The sequence below is a fragment of the Scyliorhinus canicula genome, chromosome 1 (assembly GCF_902713615.1).
Source record: "Scyliorhinus canicula chromosome 1, sScyCan1.1, whole genome shotgun sequence".
NCBI classification, from domain to species: domain Eukaryota; kingdom Metazoa; phylum Chordata; class Chondrichthyes; order Carcharhiniformes; family Scyliorhinidae; genus Scyliorhinus; species Scyliorhinus canicula.
This window is the reverse complement of record NC_052146.1, coordinates 233563497-233580339: the sequence shown is the minus strand read 5'-3', so window position 1 is coordinate 233580339 and position 16843 is coordinate 233563497. Positions and strand designations below refer to the sequence as shown.

General features: G+C 46.4%; 1 protein-coding gene across 7 annotated transcripts in view; it reads left to right on the top strand.

Moving 5' to 3' along the window:
* LOC119972493 (serine/threonine-protein kinase VRK1-like) overlaps nt 1-16843 on the top strand; it is a 292251-nt gene that overhangs the window by 207648 nt on the left and 67760 nt on the right. The gene's annotated exons all lie outside the window — the stretch shown is intronic.

The window sequence follows — 16843 nt, the reverse complement described above, 5'->3', positions numbered from 1 at the left end:
GACATTGTGAATCAGGGTAATGGCCTTGCTTTTGTGTGGAATTATGATATGCAATAAGGATTTGGCAGACTCATAATGAGACAGCTCAAAAGGTAAATGAACTAATAGCAGGTCTCCACTCCTTTGACGTGGCTGCAGGATTCATGAGCTTTAATGAGATGACACTACCAATAAATGTGGATCTGGGCAGTCATTCAAATGAGGTGGGAATGCGCATTTCTTGACATTCATATCTCAATTGTTCCCTTGTCAGCAGGTCATCTAATGTCGTGTGCCCAGATAGATTGTCCCCATGGCCTTGTAAACCTGCGTCTCCTCATATTAGGGAATCAAAGAGGGCAGACAGGTGTTCGGCAGGCAACTGGTTCTTTCAGCAATTTGGGGGGCTATTTGGCCAGGGATTAACTGCAGACTTCTAGTGCTGTTTCTCATATCAAGAAAACGTTCCTGATTACAGCACTCAGCCATGCTTACTTCCCTCACCTCCTGGGCAGAGGATTAAACCAGGGTGCCAATGGACCATTCAAATAACCTCATCCATTCAAATTCAAGCCTATGGAGGTCTGGGAAAGCGCGGTAAATAAACCTGTCCTGCACATGTTCAGTGAGGCCAGGAACATCTGCTTCAGATAATTCGATAAATTCAGAGCGTAACAAAGTGGGTTAAGATTAGAAATTAAAATGTTATTATTGTTTAAAATTATATTTGGCGAGTTTGAAAACAAGTTTCTGTATAGGAGTTGACTTTGTGACTATTACCTGTTTAGAAAATACTTTAATGGAACTTTTATTTTCTCATTTATTTTCTAATTTGTGCTAATACCTTGCCCACTTGGAAATCATTCATGTTTCAGCCTTTACAATGAGTATTTTCTTACTTGCCCACAGGACATCATAGTTGATTCTGCTCCTGCCCGAACCACAGACCCACACTGAGTTATGGTCATGTGCTTTGATCAGGCGCAATAATCCTTGTTGATTTTAGCTCATTGCGGCTAAACCAGAGAAGAATAGATAACTCAGCAGAGACAGGAGATTGAACCTAGGATTTTCCTGTTCTCTACATCTCTGCTACAAGTTAGATAAACTCACTGAATTATGGGGAAGTTTTTACTTCCAAGTTTTAATTAACAACATAGGGTATCAAAAATGTTTTGATGCGGGAAATATTGCGCCAATTTATTCTTCTGGAATAAACAGCTTAGTTTTACAAAATTAAATGGAGGTTTTGAGCAACTAAAGCTTCAAAATAACAGTTACTTAGGACAGCATTCCCTTAATCGTTAAAAATATTAAATGTAAAGTGCCCTGATCTACGCATTGAGGTTTGGTGTAAGTATTGACAATAATTTTAAGAGGTTACATTTATTATAGTGACACCGGCACCCAGAGGAGGGATAAAATTCAAATAGAAGGGAGTCTGGAAGTGCAGATTGAGTTTGGGAAACAACATGTAGTTTATTATAAAGAAGAAACATACAATTGCTTGGCAACAGTCAATTAGGAGTTAAATGATTTACTCACTGAACAAGCACAGTTCTATGTCTCTGGATCAGGGAGAAATACTGGGAAGCTGGGCAAAGTCAGGTAGATTGCTGGCCACCCAGCTGAGAAAAGCAAATACAGCCACAGTAATCCCTACACCAATCAATAGCATTTTTATAGCCTTCCAGCATTACCTTTGCAAAGCAGAGACTATAATTGACCAGGCAGCCTGTATTCAATTTTGTTCAGGGTTTACAGAGTCTACACTATGTTGAATCTTTGTGGCAATTCATATCAAGGGCTTGCAGACTATTGGCATTAAATGAACTTGGAGGGAACAAAGGAGAAAAAAAGTTACATCTGTCTGGCCTTTGTCGCATTTTAATAAGTATATAGGGCACAATTCTCTGGCCTTGTTGCACTCTCGCTCAAGCTTAACGTGGTCGGTGAATAACAGGAGAGGCCAAAAACTAGATCTGCGCCACGCGCCAAACAGTTTGCAATGCAATCGGCCCGCTCCGTATGCAAATTCGAGATCTCGCCGTAGTGTGGCAAGAAGCCAATTATCACCACTTAAGTCCCATTTTCATACAATTAATGAGAGCCACCCCATATCCAACGGCCTACCTTATCCCGTGGCCATCGATGTCCCTGACTGACATCCTCTGGGGCCGCAGGGCCCCGGCTCACTTGTCAAATCACATGCCGTGGGGGAGCTTGTGGCTCCTGGCCCCACTCCATGGGACGGGTCCAGCTTGGCACTCAGTGCCCCCTCCACCCGGTCGGTGCCCATAGGGCCCTGGGGCTCACCTTGGGACGGAGGTTCAAGTCCCAGCTGCCCATGCATTATTTGGCTCTGCCAGCTCTGGCAGTTCCCCATAGTCTGCACCATTGTGTCGACCCCATCGGCGATGCTCCTCAGTGACCGGGACACATCGCCGAGTGACCGGGCAATGTTCTGCAGCACCTCAGCCATGCCCACCTTCAACTAGGACAAGCTCCGTAGCCCCTCAGCTATTCCCATCTTAGAGAGGGACATGTCCTCCAGGTGGCGCCCAGTGGTTCTTCACCTCTGCGGCATCCGCCGACCTCCGCGTAGGTGACCAATCTGTCCTCGGCTACCCCAGCCACCTCCTGGACACGCTCCTCGAAGGAGGTGAGGATTCTTAAGTCGGGCACCTCTCCTCCGGTCTGCGCCCCCTCCCAATGAGGGAGAGATTTTCCTGAGGAGACACAGAGAGGGCATCATTAGCCACACACATGGTTCACAGTGGTGGAAGAGGGGGGGTGAAGGTGGGGTTGGGAGGCTTGAAGGACGACAGGGTGGAGGAAGGGCTGGGGTTCGCAGGGAGAGTTTGTGTGTGGATGCGGGGTGGGGGGGGATGCCGCTGTTCAGGGGCATTGGTGTCTACTCACTTGTGCTGCCCGGTGTAGTTCATTGACATTTTTCCAGCACTGAAGGCCAGTCCTCCTGGTCACACTCCCCGAGCTGACAGCTGCCACCACGCATTTCAGTGCCATTCCTGCCTTGTGGCTGACTCTCTGACACCCTTGGGAGAACGGGACATCCTTCCTGGCCTCCACCACGTCTAGGAACCTCCCCAGGTCAGCGTCCCTGAATCTTGGGGATAGGTCTCCTCGGTGCCATTGTTGCGAGCTGGCTGGGGTTGGCTGAACAAGGGCAGCTTAAGTGCTGCTCGACCTTGTTAGTGGGGGGGGGGAGTGGTGTGTGGCTAGAGAGCGTGGTCCCGGTGAATCTTCAGGCGAACCTTCATTTGCAACAAGAAGCCCATGAGACTATGTTAAGTGGACCAATTAATGTTGAATAGCGTTGCCAACCTCGCTGGGCCGAGCGCCGGGAAGGTCGCAGCAATTCCTGCTCGCTACCACAGTTAGAAATTTTCCGGAGTATTACGCCTATAGTTACACTATTGTCGAATTGAAACTTTGACAAGGCATTGTCAGATTTACTCAAAAGGCTTGTTTTTAAACCTTTATGGGGCTTTTTCCTGGCAGGTCCTGTGACAGTAAGTTATTTGAATACACACTTAGCTGTTTCTTCAGTAGTTTGGAAAACACTTTGATGACGTCTTTCATGTTGCAGATATAAAACTTTATTGAATATTTTTCAGTGGAAAAGATGCAATAATTGGTTCGAACCATGCCATTTCTGGGACCCAGAATCACAGGCTGTCATTGTCTTCCTGTGCTGGCTGTAGGATTTCCAGTTGGAAAGAGGTCAGAGAATCATGAATATAGAGACAGGCTATATGTGTTTATAATGCCTGTACCGTCTCTTTCAAAGATGTTTCCAATTCAACCCACTCCCCTGCTCTAACCAAAACCCTGCAAAAAGTTATTTAACTATTTATCCAATTCCCTATTGAATCTACATCCACTACCCTTTCAGGCAATGCATTCCACATTATAACTAGTTGCTGCACAAATGTAAGAACATGAGAAATAAGGGCAAGAATAGACCACTCATATTTTCACCGTTCAATAACGTCATGGCTGATGTGACCCCAAATTAAAAATCAAATTCATTGATATATGTCTTAAGATATCTGAGAAGGTGGCATGGTGGCTCAGTGGTTAGCACTCCTGCCTCACAGCACCAAGGGACCCAGGTTCAATTCCAGACTTGGGTGACTGTGTCGAGTTTGCACATTCTCCCTGTGTTTGAGTGGGTTTCCTGTGGGTGCTCTGATTTCCTCCCACAGTCCAACGATGTGCAGGTTAGGTGTATTGACCATGCTAAATTGCCCATTTGTGCCCAGAGATGTGCAGGTTAGGTGAGCTTACGGGGATAAGGCAGAGGAGTGGACCTAGGTGGGGTGCTCTATCGTAGGGTTGGTGTAAACTCAATAGGCTGAATGGCCTCCTTCTGCACTCTGGGGATTCTTTGAAGAGCATGGGACCATTAACCCTAAAACAAAGACGTGGGGAAACCTTATTCAAGGTTCTTAAAATAATATGTGAACTTCAATAATTTGAAAATAATCACAATCTGTAGGTTTAAAGGATGCAGGCTCACATTTACAATTGCTATTAATCCAATAATAATATGGGCAGGATTCTTCGGCCATGCCTGCCCACCGACCAGAAATTCCCGCCCGAGGTCAACAGACATTTAGATGGTCCTTGTCCCATCTGTGGGATCCTGCGACGGGCGCGGCCAGATAATCCAGCCCTATACACTTATAAAGCACCTTCAACACAGAAAAATACCTCAAGGTGCTTCAAAGAACCATTAAGAGAAAATATTAGATACTGAACCAGAGGACTTTTGATAAGAGGTAAACAACAACATAAGAACTAGGAGTGGGAGAAGGCAATTCAGCTCTCCAGCCCACTCCACCATTCAATTTGAAGATGCTAGTAGAGGTGACCAGAGAGACCTGGTAGATGAGGTTTATTTAAACTTTCAGAAGGCTTTCCACATGGTCTCACATAGCAGATTACTATGTAAAGTAAAGTGCATGGGATTATGGGTAGTGTCTTGAGAGGGATAGAAAGCTGGTTCGCAGACAGGAAGCAAAACATTGGAATGAATGGGTCTTTTTCTGATTGACTGGTAGTGACTAGTGTGGTACCGCAGTGATCTGTGCGAAGACCCCAACTTTCATATTATACGTTAATGATTTGGACGAGGGAACTAAATGTAGTATTTCCAAATTTGCAGATGGTACAAAGTTGGGTGAGTGGGTGAATAGTGAGGAGGATGCAGAGATGCTTCAGCAGGATTTGGACAGGCAGAGTAAATGGGCATATGCATGGCAGATGCCAGATAAAGTGGATAAATGTGAGGTTATCCTCATGCATCAGTTGCTGAAAGTAAGCGCGCAGGTCCAGCAGGCAGTAAAGAAGGTATGTTGGCCTTCATAGCGAGAGGATTTGAGTAAAGGAATAGGGATGTTTTACTGCAATTGTATAGGGCATTGGTGAGGCTACACCCGGAGTATTGTGTGCAGTTTTGGTGTCCTTATCTGAGGAAGCAATTTCTTGCTTTGGATGGAGTGCAGCGAAGGTTTACCAGCCAGATTCCTGGGATGGCAGGACTGTCATGTGAGGAGAGACGAAGTCAGTTCACATTATATTCATTGGAGTTTAGAAGAGTGAGGGAATCTCATAGAAAATTACAAAATTCAAACAGAATTGACAGGGTAGATTCAGAAACAATGTTCCTGATGGTGGGGGGTGTCCAGAACTAGAGGTTATGAATAAGGATAAGGGGTAAACCTTTTAGGACTGAGTTGAGGAGAAATTCCTTCACCCAGAGAGTGGTGAATCTGTGGAATTCACTCCCACAAAAAGTAGTTGAGGTGAAACACTGTAATTTCAAGAAAGAATTAGATACAGCTCTTGGGAGTAAAGGTATCAAGGGGTATGGGGGGAAGGTGGGATCAGGGTGTTGAACTCGATGATCAGCCATGATTATAATGAGTGGGGAAGCAGGCTCCTGCTTCTAGTTTCCATGTATTTAAATATAATCATTGCTAATCTAATCTCACCTTCATCGCCACTTCCCTGCTGCCTCCCCATAACCCGCCATTCCTCTATTAATTAAAAATCTGCCTACTTCCTTCTTAAATGTGTTTACTATTCCGGCGTCTGATGCACTCTGGGATAGGGAATTCCACAGATTCATGATCAATTGAGTGAGGCAATTCGTCCTCATTTCTGTTTGAGATCTGTCACCAACGAAACCTTGGTCAAGAACGTCATTTTAAACAGAGCCTTAAATAAGAAGAGGGTGGTACAGAAGGAAAGGGCTTTCGCGAGGTAAATGGTGGGAAAATGTATGGCTGGGTGGGGAGCCCAATTGGAGTTACATAAGAGATCAGAATCTGAGGGCGAGATTCTATTTTGTCTATTGGGTAGCTTCAGTTGGGAAATTTTATGAATTGCCGGATCCGCCCGGATAAAAAGCGCCCCAAAACCTGTGATTTTCGCTCAGCGGTGGGGCAGGGGGGCAGGCACAAGTGGGTGTGGGATAGTGTTGGGTGAATTGGGTTGCTGCCTTAGTTCTCTAAGAATTCATTCCAGTAGTTAGGTCCTGTAGCCCTCCCCCTCACACTCCCTCACTCCCCCAGCTAACCCTGACTCCTCATTACCTCCATGCAACTCGATGCCAACTCATGCTTCCATCCATCCTCCTTGGCTCCTCATAGCCACCCTCCCACCTTTGTTGTAACTTACCCAGTGTCCACCATGAACAAACCTAAGGACCATGTGATGAATAAATGAAACTTCCAAATCTAATACCTCTCTCACTTCTGCATGCTTGACAAAATACTCCCATTCATAAAATCCATTCAAAACTTTTGAATCTCCTCAAGTTGTTAATCTTTTATAAAACAAACAAATTTATATTCAGACTCCACAGGTGGGATTCTCCAGCCTCCCAGCTGCGTGATTCTTGATGGTGGGAGGTAGTGCACCATTCACTGGCGGTGGAATACGTTGTTTCCACTGTGAAAAGCCCCTAGTCACCACATTCTGGCGCCTGTTCGGGTAAGCAGAGGGAGAATTCAGAATGTCCAAATTACATAACAGCATGTCTTTCTAGTGGGAGGAAACCGGAGCACCTGGAGGAAACCCACACAGACACGGGGAGAACATGCAGACTCCACACAGACATTGACCCAGCCGGGATCGAAACTGGGACCCTGGCTCTGTGAAGTTACTGTACTAACCACAATGCTACCGTGCTGCCTTTATGCTTTATTGCTAATTTCCTCTCACCTGAGGTATGGTGATCCTTAGGTTAAATCACCACCAATCAGCTCTCCCCTCAAAGGGGAAAACAGCCTCCGGTCATCTGGGAATGTGGGGACATTTCATTGCTCAAATAGGAAAATATAGATTGACCACAAAAATAGCTGGTAAAAAATACACCAGTGTCGTCAGGATCTGACCTGATATTACATTGTTGGAACACCATGGAATACCTGACTTATTAGGGATCAGCGGCTTAAAAATGATACTCCGAGCCCGTGCTGGGTCGGAGAATTGGTGGGGGGCGCGAGGATCCCGCCATGCCACTCCAGCGCTGAGTGCCCATCGAGTTCCGCCGAGTCCCGCTGGCGTGGTTTACATATTGTCCCACCTGGCGGGACCTCGGCATTCTGGCTGCGGGGGCCATCCTGGTAGGGGGGGGGATGGGCCTCCACGGTGGCCAGGTCCGCAATTGGGGGCTACCGATCGGCGGGCACGCTCACTCCGGGGTCCTATGTTCCTCTGCGCTGGGCCCTTGTAAGGCTCTGTCATGTTGCCCGGGGGCCGGTGCAGAGACGGCAACCACGCACATACACCGGTGCGGAGATGGCCGTGGCGTGCATGTGCGGACCCGCGCCAGCCGTGGCACGCATGCGTGGACTCGCTCCGTCCATGTAGGGCCGGCTTTCAGCGCTGGAGCAGCGCACAGCACTCCGCCACCATTCTAGCCCCCGAGGAAGAGGCGAATAACTGGGCCTGGAGGCCTGTTGATGCCAATGTCGCTCGCGCCGGCTTTGACGCTGGCGTCAACACTTGTGGATTTTCCACAGCACTGTTATTTCTCACCACAGAGGGCACATGACTTCCATACCTGCGTTTTACAGTTAACACAGAAGCTTTTCGGTTTTTTCCTGTTAATAATTTTGGCAAAGAGTGGAAGCAGAAAATGATGTAATGGTGGATGTAGACCACTGATGAATTATCTGTGTTAACAGGTTTGTCAATGATTAGTACCATAATTACGAATCCATAAAAGGAGTTGAAGCAGACTAGTGAACAGTAAAACAATGTCTATTTTTCTTTCCGTCAGGCCTTGCCAAAAGTCTTTGTTGGTGAACTTCTTTTATCCTCCACCACTGTAGAATCACATCAAATAGGGAATGTTTTTCTCTAGGTTATAAGTTTCAAAATATGCTTTTGAAGTAGCTTCAGACACCTGAATAGCACGGAGGAGATTTCTACCCAATTGTGTGAGCACTGAAGTGGTTACATTACATGGAAAGATAAGGAGGAGAAAGTGGTTTAGATCGCTGAGGCACAGAAGGATGACAGTCTGCAGGAAGTATTAACCTGACTGAGAGTGTACTGTCGCAGAATAGATGTCTTGGGCATGGCACAACCAAGTGTTGCTTCAGTGCTAATGGCTGGCACTGAGATATGTCTCATTAGGTCTAACTGCCATTTTGCTGGGCTTCTTTACACTAAAGGGAACAGGTGGTACATTATGGGTAGACAGATAGCACTGATTCAATTACTTTATTGTGTTTTCACTGGGTGCTGTAATTTCATTACATGCACCAGGATGTGTTTGTGTGTATTCAATGCATTTAGTTATGCTGCTGTAGCACATCTTAAAAATCAGATAAATAAATGGTACCCACCATTAGTTCTGCGTTCTCCTCGAATCGCCCCAGCCTTAAAAATTCCAGATTGAGCGATGGCTCATTATTCTAAATAAGGTGGCTCCACCACAGTTCAACTCACCATTAACTTTCTCACAGATGCTTCATCTGAGATGTGAGAGCACCTTTTGTTCCAGAACTTGCCGTAGCCTCGGACACGTGGACAAACATGGACACAGGTTAAATTCCTGGGATGATGCGAGAGTGGCTTCCCTTGAGATTCAGGGCAAGATATTGGTCTGGATATGGGGGCAATAGCAGAGGTGGGCATGTGCGGAACTTCCTGCTGGTCGATGTGCTGGTTCCCCAGTCATTTTCTTGGAGCCCAGCTCAAGCGATGATGAGCAGCTACCCCACTTTGAAAGCAGTAGGTGGATTTCTGAATCATTTATCAGCCATGAAGACCATTGATCAGCGGCTGACTGGAATTCTGGAAGCCAGTCGGCCTACAGGCTCCCCTGCAGATGCCAGGAGGTGACTTCCTGGGGACAGATAGAGGAGCCAGTATTCCAGCATCATCTTGAGGCCTCCCACTGAATATGTTAAAAGTGCTGAGATGATTTAAGATGGAGGCATCATATCTTTGCCACACCTGCAAAGGCAGACCACAGACCCTTCAGTGCTGGATGGCCTCCTGTTGGCCCATCAGCTTCGGGAGTCAGTTCAGAGATGGTTTCCTTGTCTTGGCACGTCATAACATTCAAGGCTATGGGCCAAGTGCTGCCCTATTTTCCCCCACCCCATTTCAGGCCCCCCTCTGCTTTTTTTACCTGGCCCCTCACCCCCCCCCCCCCCGCCCCAACCATGGGAGGCCCCCAGGAATCCCCCCCCCCATCCCTTACCCACAAGGATACCCCCTGGTCCAACCCCTGGCAGTGACAACCAGGCACCTGGGTGCCCTGGCACTGCCATCTTGGCACCCTGGCAGTGCCACCCATGCCCATGGATGAGATCCAAATCACACTTGGCGGACTGTATCACGTGACTCTCGCAAGCTTTTGCACTCTGCACAGAGCCCGATTTTTGGTTCGTGGGCCATTCACCCATTGCCCGCATCTGTGCCGGGCACAACGGGGTCGCTAAATCATTCCCTATTAGTGGTGGGCAGAAATGTGAAGTTGAGGTTAAAATTAGATTAGGTGGAAATCGCCATTGGCTGGAATCATTCCTGCAAATAAGGAAGATGGATGTGATAAATGGAGGCCAAGCATCTCAGCCTGGGATATTGTGACAGCAGCGTAGGCCCACCAATCTTTAACTGCTTTATCAAAGACCTTCCCTCCATCATAAGGTCAGAAGTGGCTATGTTTCGCAGCTATAAAGAGGAGCTGATGGCAGAAGGTTGCATTATGTTCGGTTACATTCACCATTCCTCAAGATAATGAAGCAGCTCTTGCCTGCATTTAGCAAGACCTGGACAACATTCACATACGTAGCAAAATATATTCACACAATATTCACCAGACAATGACCACAATAAACCAGGGGGCATAAATACCTCCTTTTGCCATTCAAAGGCATTACCGTTGCTGAGTTTACACGTTCAACATCCCAGGGCATCCGGAGTAGTCAGAAATGAAACTGTAGTGGTCACACGAATGCAGTGACCACTACAGCAAGTAAGTCAACAAGTGACTCCTCACATGGCTTCCCAAGATTTGTCCATCAGCAGCAAGCCACATATCAGGAATCACCTAATGGTGACAAAGCAGCCAGGAGCTGTGAGAAAATTCCCAGGCAAAGCCTCTTTCCATGCTTGCTGGTTGACTTTCCATCATTGCACCATTGAGAGGAAAAGGTGCTTTTTGAAAGTTCCATAGGCTCTGGACAGTTGACAGCGTCAATTTAATTCTATCGCTTTCATTCAATTTTAACAGCACATTTTGATTTCAATTCGAATTTTACTTGTATTGTTTTGACTGCCGACTTAAAACTATTAATCTTTGCATTTCTTTTCCTTGTCTGTTATCAGAATATACTGAACAGCAGCAGAAATTGGGTGTGCCACAGTAAAATAAAATGCAGCTCTCCAATAGTCATTTACTTGTACCAACTTTCTTCACAATCTAAGGGGTTAAAAGATACAACAAAGTAAAGCAGGTTCGACTGCGGTCTGCCAGACTGATGAGCACCTTAATGGTCAGTTTCAGTGTGAGTAAACATGAATGCTCATGTCAGTGTTTTAATACAGAGCACACATTACACAGACAGACTAATTATAGTGTTGCCTATTATTTTCACGTATCATTTGAAGCAAAGCAGAGGTCAAGCTTGTTCTGCTTGATCTATCATGGAGCAAAATACTTTATTGTTGTCAATATTACAAGCAAATTACCAGAGAGCACAATGAATAACTTTATTAATTAAAATCCTGCATTGTCAGCTTTTGATAATTACTGGGAATTATTACTGTATCCAAGTTCTGTTTGAACTTTTTAACATTGTTAGTGTCACTGAAATGGTAGTGTCTGGATTAATGCACAGATTGCTTTGCAGCCATATTTCTAGTCACTGAAGCATGTAGTCAATATCTAATTTCTCTGGAGATAGCAGTGTATTGCACTTACTTACCAAAATGAGGTGGTTTTTAACGTATTGTCTATTTGCTAACATACAAGTCAGGACCTATTTTATTGCTGTGATTACTAGACTTTGCAGCATTGCTGTAGAAATCAGGTCCAGCAGAAAGAGCTTTGTACTCAAATATTTGGCAGCAGCCATTTTATGGTTCTTCTGGGTTCCATATTGGAGTGAAAACCTATTTTTTAATGAGGTGAATCGATTGCAAGCTCAGTATATACTGTACAAGTATACATTATCACAGCAACCGAAGGGTGTGATTCTCTAAAATATCCGTAACATTTTGCACAAGTTTAGCGGGGTCTTTCTCGCTGGCTTTTTGGGTGGGATCCACGTTGCTATTCAACCACACTTAGGGTGTGATTTAACGGAAATTAAACAGAGTTCCGTGTCGAGCGTGTTTTGCCAGGTGTTTCCCAGCGCTGGCAGTGCCGAGAATGACCCCGCTATGAAACCCGACTCTAATTCATTTTGGTGCTTCGGCGAAGAATGCCATGCTGAGTCTGCACTTGGTCCCATTTTCAGCACTGGCCAGTGAAGCAAGAGAACTTGGGGCGGGATTCTCCGATCCCCCGCCGGGTCAGAGAATCGCTGGGGAGGGGGGGGGGGGGGGGGGCGGCGTGAATCCCGCCCCGGCCAGCTGCCGAATTCTCTGGTGCCGGAGATTCGGCGGGGGCAGGAATCGGGCCACACCAGTCGGCAGCCGCTCACAGCGCCCCCCCCCCCCCGACGATTAGATGGCCCACGATGGGCCAAAGTCCTGCTCGTTCTATGTAGGTCCTGCCGGCGTAAATTGGACTAGGTCCCATACCGGTGGGACTTGGCAGCACGGGCGGGCTCCGGGGTCCTGGGGGGGGGGGGGGAGGGCGCGGGGCAGTCTGGTCCCTGGGGGGTGCCCCCACGGTGGCCTGGAGAGTGATTGGGGCCCACCGAGCCGCAGGTGGGCCTGTGTCATGGGGGCACTCTTTTCCTACGCGCAGGCCGTGTAGGCCTCCGCAGTGGCCGGCGTGAAGGTGAACCCCCCCCTGCGCATGTGTGGGGACGGCGTCAGCTGCCACTGATGCCACATGCGCGGTCCCGCACCAGCCGGCGGAGTCCCTTCGGCCCCGGCTGGCGTGGTGCCAAAGGCCTTCCGCGCTGGCCGGCGGGGCGCAAACCACACCAGCGCCAGCCTAGCCCCCGAAGGTGCGGAGGAATCCTCCGCATCTTTGGGGCGGCCTGACGCCGGAGTGGTTCATGCCACTCCATCCCACCGGGACCCCTCGCCCCAGTGGGTATGGGGGAATCCCGCCCCGATCTCTAGACCCGCATCGTGAACTCAGGACGCCCCTCCCAAATGCCCCAACTTACTACTGCTGTTTGACCTAGAACATCCCCCCTCCCCTCCACCCCGCACTCCAGCTCATAAGGGCAGGGCACCTCTGGATCCGATCCCAGAATGAGCAAGATGCCACCTGGGCACCCTGGCAGTGCCAGGAACTGGGGTGAAATTTGGTAATTATATTAGGTGATTGAATGTTGAATGATATTGCAGTTTTATATTTGCAGCCATTGAGGTTTAAGACAGACCTGCTGCTGCAATCACCTGCTGCTGCAATCACCAAGTCTTGCCTTCTAATTTGTTCACCCGTTACTTAGCATTTAAAGATGATCTCTTGACCCAATCCAGAGTGGAAAGAAAGTCATTTTTGAAATGACCATCTCGTAATGTTCAAAAATGTGAGGGGGCTGAACAGAGTAGATAGGGAAAAAGTGTTCCCCCTGGGTGAAGGATCAAGAAAGAGAGGGCACAAAATTAAGAAGATTTACAATGGAAGCAAATGAGGTCTGCGAAAACAAATATTGCGCAATAAGTGGTTTAGATCTGGAGTGAACTACCTGGGAGTGTGGTGGAGGCAGGTTCAACTGAGGTATTCAAGAGGGCATGTACGAGTTCTTCCTATTCATTCTCTTATTTTGACTTTTATTTTGCGGTCGCACTTTCAATTCATGGATGATTAATGGACCTGTGTCTTTAAGGGAAGTGACCTGTGCCTTTAATTCAAGCAGAGGATTTCAGCAGCAGGAGCGGTCACTGTGTTAGTCAGTGCTGGCTTAAACTGGAGTTGTCGACTGACCAGCACCAATACAGAGATTAGCTGGGACTTGGTTCGATTGATTTGGCTGGTGGCCAATGAATTAGCCTAAAAGGTTGTGCTCTGCCTGGTAATTGGTGGTGATTGGATTTTATCCGACTGAAATGGTTCAGAGACCTAAGGGGCTTTTAGTTTTGATTCTGGCATCCTGATAAAGAGATCTAACTAACACTCCAAAAAGGATCCAACTAAATCCTCTCCAGAAAGCTGTTGCAAAGCCTCTCCAGAAGGACCCAACTAACTCTCTCTCCGATAAACCTGTGGATGTTGGATTCCTGAAACTACAGGATCTGGAGGCAGGTCGCAAACTGGAAAGCAAAGTTTGATAAAGCAGGGACTCTACCTCTCCAGGAAAATTGTGATTACAGGCTGCAAAAACAATCATGTAATCTACAAGACTACTGTGAAGAAAGCATGCTCAGAACCATCATCTGAAGAAAATACTCTTTTCTCTTTCACTTAAGTTTTACTCCTTTGCCACCCCTCTGTGTTTGTCTGTCTTATGTGCGTGTGTCTGTTTGTATATAGAGGGTGGGGAGGCAGGTTAAGTGGGAGTTAGGTATTTATTAATATATTACCAACTATTTTTGCTGTGTATTTCATTGGAGTTATTGTGTGAGATAAGAAGTAACCTGGTGACTGATTATTGGGCGAACAATGTCCAAAGACTTCGGATATTTTTATAAGAATTATTGGTTAATTCACTTGCGATGTGACCCCAGGACGAGTGGGGCTGGAATTGACTGCGTACTTGCCCAGGGTGTGGTAACGGGCATTAGATGATTACTTGAATAGAAACAATATGCAGGAGTACAAGTCAAAGGCAGCGCAGTGGCACAAAGCCATAATGCTCATTTGACCAGATGGACCAAATGGCCTCCTTCTGCCTCATAACGATTCTGTGAATTGTCAAAATGAACTCAGTCTATACAACTTTAACTTGGATTGTTAATTTCATATGGTGACTTTCATATATGTGAAAGGCAAACCTTTCAACTAATGGCAGTAAATTATTCTTTCAGATAAAAAAGCAGGCTTTTGCGCTTTGAGCAGAGTGCATTAACAACACATGGAGCTCAGAATTGTTGGTATTCTGGGGAACTTGTGCTATCCTTGTATCCAAATCACAGCAAGTTAGCATGCAGATACAATAAGAAATTAGGAAAGCCAATCATATGTCAGCATTTATTGCAAAGGGCTTGAAGTATAAGAGTAAAAGAGTCTCACTGAAGATGTATAAGATCTTGGCGAAACAGGAGTGCTGTGCACATTGTGGCCTTCTGACCTCAGGAAGGATATGCCCGCCTCAGAGGGAGGACAACTAAGATCCAGTAGACTGATTCTTCCATGAGGAGATTGTCCCATGAGGATAGATTGAGGATCTTATCCAATTAGGGATGGTGGGCGGGCTCTGGAAGTTGCTGGACCAATAGGAAGCTCTCCAGCAGCGAAAGAGCTGCAGCCTTCTGTTACAAGTAAGTGAGAGAGAGAGAGAGAGATGGAGTGGGGAGTGCCTCAGGATGGAGACATCCTTTCAATGCTTTTAAAAGCTTGTAACTTAAAAATCATCACAATTACCAGCCCTTCTTTCTAGAACCCCCCCCACAGGGCAGCACCCAGCCATTTGTAAGCTGGCTGCAGGAGTGGAGGAATGCTTGAAGAGTAAAATGGAGCACTGGGCCCTGGTCTGTCACCGGGGAGACTGTCTCCTTTCTCTGGCCTGGTTTCGGTCAATTTGAGGGTGCACCTGCCGACTGCAAAATTCCAGTCAGCGTCGGGGGAGGTGTCAAACAAAGCCACTCAATTGGCTATCCAAGTTTTGCGGGCAGGTAGCCGTCCCGTCCCTTATCTGGCCAGCATCCTTAAAAGCGGCACAGTGGCGGGACCTTGCCAGCAACCTGGCATCCTGGCTGGTGACAGGAAATACCTGGCTCATCCATTTCTATGTCTGCCGTGCTTCTGAAACTCTGCCCAATGTTCTTCCACATTTCCACTTATTGAAGTGATGTTGAAGGCATCATCCTCGTATCTAAGGGATGATGCACTAGTTACTGGAAAGAGCACGTGAGGGCAAAATCACAAACTCTTTAATGGGATCTTTTCCTTCCACCTGAGGGGGTAGAGAGGGCATTGATTTAACATCTTATCTCAAACAATTCGGCAAAGCATTCCTCAGCATTGCACTGAGATGTCAGTCTAGATCATGTACTCGCATCTCAGAAGTGGCACTTGATCACGCAACTTTCTGACTCGGAGGCAAAAGTATGACCACTGTGTCACAGCTGAATACCTGAAAAGAGTCAAAGAGTCAGCAGTACTTAATTAATTTAGGACGGGATTAGATCAGGTTATCATACGATATTATTTCTCAGTATTTCAGTAATTTCTGGAGCCAGTTGATATGCGGCAGTCTTATCATTTATGGGGTAATATGACCATATAACACGTCTTATAATGGGAAAGACATTTAAATGAAAACCACCAGCTCCCTCTAAATTACGATTCAATAATGAACTGCCTTCCTATACTTCAGACAAAGCTAGATATGCTTAGTTTTGTCGAAGACTTAGGTTGTACTCAAGTGAACAAACGTAAACTTGGTATTTGTTTGACTGAATATGGATTAACCGAGACTTAAATTATGGGGTTAGGGAAAAGATGGGTAAATCATATCATTCCACAAATTTAATTGGAGATTTATAGCCTGTGAAATTGTTACAAAATGTTGGTGTTGCAATCCAGTGTAAATTGGTTGTAATGTGTGGAGCCAAGTTCTGTGTCTGGACATTATTGTATCCATGCCAGCTCATAAACAAGATAATAAACTTCCCAAGGGATTGCATGTTTAGTGTTATATTGCAGAAGCCTGCTTTGGTATACTCTGTTAGATTAGTCGTTAAGGTTAAGTTGTGTGATTGAAGATTGAGCCCCTGCAAGTCTTCAAATTTGTGCTGTGTAAAATGGAATTTTCAATTGGTATTTGTGATTCACTTCAGGTGAAGAATGCTTGTGTTCAACGATTTAACTAATAAACATTTTATTTATTTGGAAGGAATACTGACAAACTGAACAAATCACCTTACGTCTTAACTTTTTCCCCATTCCTACTCTACACTAGATGGCAGTTTTGCCATTGCCTCAAACTTTTTGCACTCCTGTAGGAAAGGAAAGGCCCTCACTGTTTAGTCTGCGAGCAGGATCTCTGTACGGGTGATTCAGATCCTGTGGACTTCCTGGAAC